Here is a 7,792-nt window from a genome sequence, read left to right on the forward strand (position 1 = left end):
CACCTTGGACTGACAGAAGCTGGCACTCCTCTTCCATATTCCCCTTGCCCTAAGAATTACAGCATGGTTTGGATGTGTAGTCTTAGCGTGATTTTGTATTTGCTAGATGGAAGGATATGTGGCATTAAGAGGATGTACAACTTGCATATGGTGATAAATCTCAACCTAGAGCTCTGTGCCACAGATCCATAATTCTCCATGCTGACCTGTTCTTGGCAGGATACTGGGCCATTCCTCTTCAAAACCTCAGGGCACACGTGTTTTTAAATGACATTTATTAAAGCTGTTTGTGTGTTAACACTCTCCTAGAGAAAGGGAAGGAGTTTTTGGATAACCATGAGTGTTCCTGGTATAGAAAGGGAGCAGAGCTGTCCTCAATTCAGAAAAACTCATTTGAACATGTCTGAACAGATCAGTGCAAACAGATTTCCACTCTGATACCGCATTTCTGGCAGCTGGCATGTAAGCCAGCTCCAATACAGAAAACATATATCAAGTTAGCAAAGTTTTGCACCTGTAGTTTGCTGAGACCGAGTGGTTAGGACAGTTCTGGACCAGCCAGCTCAGTGCGTGTGCTGGAGGGGTCAGTTCTCGCTGCATTTTTTCTATGCCATCAAGTCCTTTGCATGTGCACGGTAACCATGCTAAGTTGGGCTCTGGTGATGACAGTCCACACTTGGATTATTTACTTGCAGTGTCAAGGTACCAAGGATCTCTCTAGCAATAGCTTTTCTGGGAGACCTTGGGCAAAGCCCTGTCTTAATGGATGTTTAGTGTGTGTGCCACTTGGATATAGCTTGGGTGTGACATTAGCTGGAGCTTTGTCCACGGTCCTCTCTATTTTAAATTATTGTGATACTTAATTTCCTTCTTACTGCAATTTCCTATAATCCCCAAGCATTTTTTAAGAGAGGAATTACATTTGCTGCCCTACCTTTCAGTGCACTTGCGTTATTCACTAACAAGGAGCTTGATGATCTTTGCTGTGCAGATTACTTTGTTTGTCGAAGTTATTTGGCTCCAGTAAGAAACTTTTCCCCTCCACTAGTAGGGGAAGGCAGCATGGTCCTTAATTGCATTCTGCAATTTAGCCAAGTGAAATCTATCCTTATGCCCTCGGAGCTGATGCCAAGAAGAATACCCCTCGCTGGTCCCTCCTGCTCTGCATCTCCCCACTGAGTGAGCCTCTTTCCTCTCTCTCCTGAGATTAATAGCCGCTCGGGTGGTTAGCTTGATGGAGAAGATTTAAAGCTCTTGTGTGCAGAAGAGCTCCACATTGGTTTGAAGGGTGATTTGCACGAGTTTATCTTTGTTTAAAAGTCCAGGTAGAGCAGCCTGGACAGTTTGAGTGAGAGAGGAAGAGCCTGCCTTGGACAGTTCTTATGTCACTGATGTGCCTTATGTTTGTGTTGGTGGCGAGGTACAAGCCCCTGGCTTGAAATTAAAGGCACCAAACTCACTCAGGTCTAGAGTTTAAGATAGAACTTTCCTCCAATGATACTGGTTTTAAGTGTTCTAAGAACATGATGAGGAGCATTTGCAGCAGCTGTGGGACAAAGTGAAACAGGCGTTGTTCGTGCAGCTGTGGAGTACACAGTTCTCCTCTTGCACAACTTCTGTTGCTTGGACTGCTTTATTCCAGTGAGCTCGTGTGCCACAGCACTGGGAGCAATTTCACGAGCTAGAAAATCAGTCTCGAATGCCTGCTTCCCTCCAGCTTCCCTGGCAGCACAGGGCAGATTAGTTTGGTAGGAGGGAGGTGGATTCTTCAGCTCGTAGAGGTGTGTAGTCTTAGGTAATAACTGAAGAAATACCGTGGCACGTTTTTGTTGAAGGCAGACTTTTAGATAGTTACATTCCTTTGACCAATGGTAATTGACAAAGATTAAGTGGAATTTTTCAGGTGATTCTAGGTTGACTTGGTGTGTGATTAATGAGCAATTATAAGTTGATATAAATAATAGTGGATTTAAGTATGTATAGATGCTATAATTAAAAACTTTATTATAATATTTATTAATATCTAATTATAGGTGATAAAGGTTGCTGTATAATTCTGTAGGACTTGACTGATATTCTTGGAGAGGGAGCAGCTCCTCTGGTTAATTACAGCAGTGTCTAGGGAATAAAACCCTGCCAGGACCACCACTGATCTCAATGCGTGATCTCAGCGGCTGGAGCCTAGTTAGCTTGCTGGGAAGTGCCTGGCTTTTATGATGGTTTCTTTCTGTAAGTACACTAGGTGTCTTCCCAAAAGGAAAGGCAGGATGACCCCATAGCAGGGCAGTGTGGGCACTAAAGGCTGTCTTAGAGCCTCTTTGCTCATAGTGTCTAGGATATACTCGTGGAAATAGGTGCTGTGCACTCCGAGTAACATGTCAGACTTGGTCCTAAATGAAACATGGTGTCTTAAAATGTGAAACAAGAGAGTAAAGGTGGAGTGAAGGGTAGAGGGGATCAGTAAGAATCTGGTTAGTAAATGCAGAAAATCTTTAATGTGATGGGTGCTTTATTCAGGCTATGTGAATTCAGGTTGCTTGTTTTACCTTTAGATGGGGAGAGAGCTCAGCATCTTCTAACCCTGTTATATTGCTCATTTCACACGACAGGAAGGATGGGGTTTGCAGTGAAACCTGTGTCTTTGAGCCTCAAGGTCATGTTACCAATCCTATTGCTGACAAAATTGGTGACAAACCATGCCAAATGGAACAAATTTTTTCCTTGAAGGGAAGGTTGAAATAGAATTTGTTCATGCTTGCAAAGCTCTTTGCACTGTTGGCTAGAAAGAAGAGTTTCAGTTTCTAACACAAGCTCCTTTCCAAAGGTGGTTTCCAGCATGCTGACTGGAGGGCACTTCAACATCAGAAAAAAAATACAGCTCAGATGGGGCCAAACCGCAGTAAATGAACGTGTATGATATGTGCCTCTCTGAGCGCTGGCATGTACCTATATTGAGAGCTCCTGGCATCTCCTACCTCTGGGATCGTGGCCAGGAGTGCACTTTGTAGGAGACAGAGCACACGAGACGTGCAGATTAGCAGCTAGGTGCTTCCTTTAGCAGCCAGGCTCCCCCACATACTTAAAAACTTGTTAACAATGATACCGATACCGGACTTGGTGAAAGCCGTGAACACCCCTCTGCTCGTTTTGCTTCAGTTCTCGTGTTCTTGCCTTTGGTTTACTGAGCAACAGGAAAGACAAGATGTTTTGATGCTCCTTCCTTTCTGGGAATGGGACAAAATGGCAAGTGGTCTCGAGACAGCCCCACTTCCAAAGTCTGCGCTCCCCTAAAGACAAAGCATGAAATCCTTGAACACTGAAGTGAAATTAGAACTTTTGCCTGACTTCAGTGGAGACAGAGCTCTGCTGCTGAGCTTTTTTTTTTTTTTTTTTTTTTTTTGAGCTTTTGTTCTGCCTCTAAAGGAGTGCATTTAAGCTTCTGTGATCACTTGATTTAGATGAATATTCTTAATAGCCACTAACTTATTAGTTTCCTGGAACATGCAACAGATACAAGTCGTTCAACGTGAAAAGGGAAACCAGGCATGTTTATTTTAAGAGGCTGCCTTGTCTACATGGAGTTGCCTCTGCTGTTGGGCAGTAACGTCATTCCCAGCGCAAGGGCTTGGTAAAGGATCTGCTGTTCAAGCAGACGGTGCGATGGGAGTGGACGTTTCTCACAAACAACATCTTAAAATGAAATGAATCAAGGCTGAGAAATGTTAAGCTTCTCTCTGCCTATGGGCAGAGCAGGCAGGGAACTTGCTTTCCAGAGCTCTGGGTTGCTTTTCCCTGTTCCAACTGGTGCTTTGGTCCTGTCTGTGTTCTCCAAGGAACATGACTGTATTGACTCCAGCAGCAGGCAGGTCAATGCTTTTAGATCGCTGCAGAGAGGGAACACTTGTACAGCATGCTGAAGGTATTCCCTGTACACCCATGAAAATCTGGAGTTACAGGATAATTTCCAGGTGAGCCATTCACCATCGGACACCGCAGCTTTCCAGAAATCCTCAGAAAGTGATTTGCCCTTCAGCTAGCAGCGGTTTCTCTCTGTTGGGAACTGACAAGTTCATTCTTCGTGTTCCCAGCTGCGGGACCACAGAACTGTATCCTCTTGTTTCAGAGCCAGTACAGCAACATGTGGTTCCCCCTGCCTTCCTCTAACATTCACCTTGCTTTGTGAATAACTGGGGGCTTGGTGGACCTTCTCCAGGGAAACCCTCAGAAATGTGGAGCTAAGCCAGATTCAAGTGCCATGCAGCAGCGTGGAATATGTGACTCTCTGCTAAATTTACCCACTGGCTCACTTGTTGGGTGTTTTTGCATGACCTTGTAAATGCCCTTGGTGCCTAGAGGTGAGCTCGCGTCACTAACGAGTAAGGCCTTATCCTCACAGTCTGGTTAGAAAAGTCAGATTGTTGCCAGTTATATTTCTAAAGCCACTCAGAGCTGGTGTTTTTAGATATTTTCTTTTGTTGTAAAATAGGGAGTGTGACTTTTTTGGTTTAATTTTTTTTTTTTTCCACTTCACTCACCTCTGGGCAGGTGGGCAGCACAGCCCCCAGCCTTCATTCTGTGCATGCGGAGCACCTGTGCCAGCCTGGCTGCTGCAAGCAACCCTGATGGTGCGTGGCACCCAGAGCACTTGGAGGTTCCTTTGGGAGTTAGATGCAGGCAGAGTATGTGGTGACTGGGTGATGGCTGGAGGCAAGACCGGAGGAGCGAGTGGGGCTTGGCTGGGGTGGAGGTGTGCTGGGGAGGAAGAATATCTCTGGCTGGGGGCTCCAAAGGCATAGAAGGGTGCTCTGCTGACTGACAGGATTGTGGGCTGGTGTGTTGGCAGAACAGTGAGAGCCGCACCTCTGGCTGTCCAAAGCCTTGTTTATTCTGAGTCTGTGCAGAGCATGTGCTGTGCGAGATGTGGCTGTGCTTGGCTGAAAGGATAGTGGCTCCGCAGCACCAGTGACTCCCTGTAACCACAGCCTGTGATGCTGATGCTGTGTTTGTGTATCCTGTTTGTAATGTGTCTTTGTTGGGCTCCCTACAGCTTGCAGAGTCCCTGCCCTGAGGGGCTGCTAGTCTTTCCTAGGAGGTGGTTCCTGGCATCCTACAGTCAGGTACCGATAGCCATTGCTCTCTGTTCAGGGCAAATAGGATGCCCTTGGTTATGCAGGTGACTAGATGGCAGAGGTGAGGGTTGCTGTGGACAAGTAGCCCCTAAGTACAGGTCTTTTTGGTTACAAGGGGAAATGTGTGGCTGTTTCCCTTTGTTGCTTTATAACTGAAGGTCTCTGAGCTGCTCAGTGACTACAGGAGGTCTGTTGGTCTGTAAAGTAGGTTTCCCCCATCCCCCAGTGACCCAGCTAGAAACAATGGAGGCCACATGGTACAAAGAGTGCTGTAATAAGGCTGCCAGAAGCTGATGTTGCTTTCCCCTCTGAGTTTTTCCAGGCTTATTTTTAGGCAGTTTACAATTAATTCTTCTGGAGGGGGAAAAAAAAAATACCATTGTGGCTTCTAAGAACTGTTGATATAAAAATCAGCCCTTTTAAAGACTGGTATTCTGGGACAAATACCCCAGGGAAAGACAAAAATCTGGATACGCCATGCCAGGGCTCTAGGCAACATGTTCAAAATAAAGCAAAAACGCATGGGTATTTCTTGCACTTTGTACTTTTTACTCACCCTCCAGTTCTGAGTCAAGGGTAATACATGTATGAGCTGCTTATGAACCTTTGGGTTTTTTTTTTTTTTTTTGCTATTGCTGTGCTTGTGTGTGTGTTTATCTTGGTCAAGTCATAGAATCATAGAACGGTTTGGGTTGGAAAGGACCTTAAAGATCATCAAGTTCCAACCCCCCTGTCATCCGAGCAGGTCAGAGTTAGCAAGGCTTCTTGGAGCTCAAGAAATGCTTGCTCGGGGAGCAGGCTGTTGCTGTAGGCGCTTTGAAGTAGGTTGTGTAAGCTTTCCTGAAGGTGATTTTGGAAAGCCTGCCCCAAATTTCCTGTTGCCATTGTAACTGCTTCTGCTGAAGTGAAATGCATGACGCTCCAAGTGTTTGCTTTCCAAGTCCATCTTGCTCTATGCAGTTTTGTGTGGAGCTGGTGGATCCCTTGGCAGGGTAAATTCGTCAGCTATTTCCATCAGCAGCTCTGCAAATTCTCTCCAGCTTGCTGCCACTCCAGCCATCTTCCTGGGGAAGAGCTTGCTCAGTGCATGGGAAGGGTTAAAGCGCTTGAGAACCCTCCTTGGCTTTCGGTGCTAAATTACCTTAAACTTTTGACAAGTAGGATGACCTAGACAGATGTGTTGACATGGCAACGGCATCCAAGGAAATGCTTGTCAAAGGAGAGCAGCTGGCCTCCAGTCAAGACAAGGTACTGCAAGCAGGAGGCTGCAGCCGCTGCCCTGGCTGTGCCCCCAGATCTCCCTCCCCGTCAGCGCCCTGATCAGTGTGAATAATTTATGTGTCTCTCCACCAGCCTTTAATGCAGCTGCAGTGATGTGAGCAGTGCTAACAGGACTCAACCACTAATTTGCTGCATTAATAATAATGTTCTTCTGCTTTTGCTCGTAGCAAGGTCTATCCAGGGAAGGAGGTTAAAGCCGGGTTTTCTGCATAGTGGTTCCACTTGTTCTCTTCCCCTCAGACGGACTGATGCAGTCTGCAAGGCTGGGGACCTGGGGTGGGGGTGCATGTCTGAGCTCTGCCAGGCAGGACCATGCTTTAGCTCCTTTTCTGCCTGCGCTGAGGGCAGCAGACCCGGCTTGCTGGACAAACACTGTGGTCTAGTGGCTAGGGTGCGGGGCTGGGGTTTGGGAGACGCCGTGCCCTCTCCAGCTTTGGGACTATTTTTCTGAGTGGAGGTGGGGGGTGTTTTGCCTTTATTTAAAAGAGTTGCTTGCCTGCAGGATCTGCTGTTGCTGTACCTACAATTTTCTGGGTGCTTTGGTGTGAGATGCTGACTGTATTTGCTGGAGTCAGCAAATTCCCTTGGGTTGCTGTGGGTCCCGTGCAGCCCAGACTTGGTTGCTGGCTTGCTGAAGGAGAGGACCCCAGGTCTTGCAGAACCCCAAAAAGGAGCTCTGCTGCCTTTGTGGACATGTAAGCAGCACAGTGGCCTCTCCAAGTGACTAAGATGTAAGCTGTTATTGTAAACAGAACAGCCTGTCCTGGAACAGGGAAAGGTCGGTTTTGCTCTTTTTTGAAGAGGTTTTGCTGTTTGGCATCTGTGTATCGCAGTACCCGGCTCTGGGCACGTGAACCGAGCCGTGCTGCGGTATACTGTGCTTTCAAAGAAAGAGAGAACCCTAAACCCTGAGAAGCTCACTGTATTTATTTTTAGTTGGGGGGTAGTGATCCTGCAGAATATTTCCTTGATCTGATGCAGCATTTTCTGTGAAAACAGACACCTGGGCTTCCCAGACGGCTTTGCAGCACAGTGTGCTCCGCAGGCTCTGTGGAAAGGGCAATGCATACCCAGGTGATTTCGGTACGTGGTATTATTTACCCTATTGACGTCAGCAGCTGCACGCTCTCAGCTTCTCTCCGCTATATCAGCCTGCAGGAGACAAGCTGCAGAGAGCTTATGAACTCCCTAAATGTGCCTAACCTTTCCAGAACTCGGCATATAATTCTCAGCTAAGTAAATGTCCATTTGGGAGTATTTTTGGAACAAACCTCCTATTAGCTTTCTGCGTGCAACTCATTTTGTTCCCATTCTGCAAGCCAACACCACATGGGTTCTTATCAAAACACTGTAGCTTTCATTTGCTGATAAGTCGGTTCAGC

This window comes from Pterocles gutturalis, unplaced genomic scaffold (assembly GCF_000699245.1).
Source record: "Pterocles gutturalis isolate BGI_N339 unplaced genomic scaffold, ASM69924v1 scaffold17748, whole genome shotgun sequence".
NCBI classification, from domain to species: Eukaryota; Metazoa; Chordata; class Aves; order Pterocliformes; family Pteroclidae; genus Pterocles; species Pterocles gutturalis.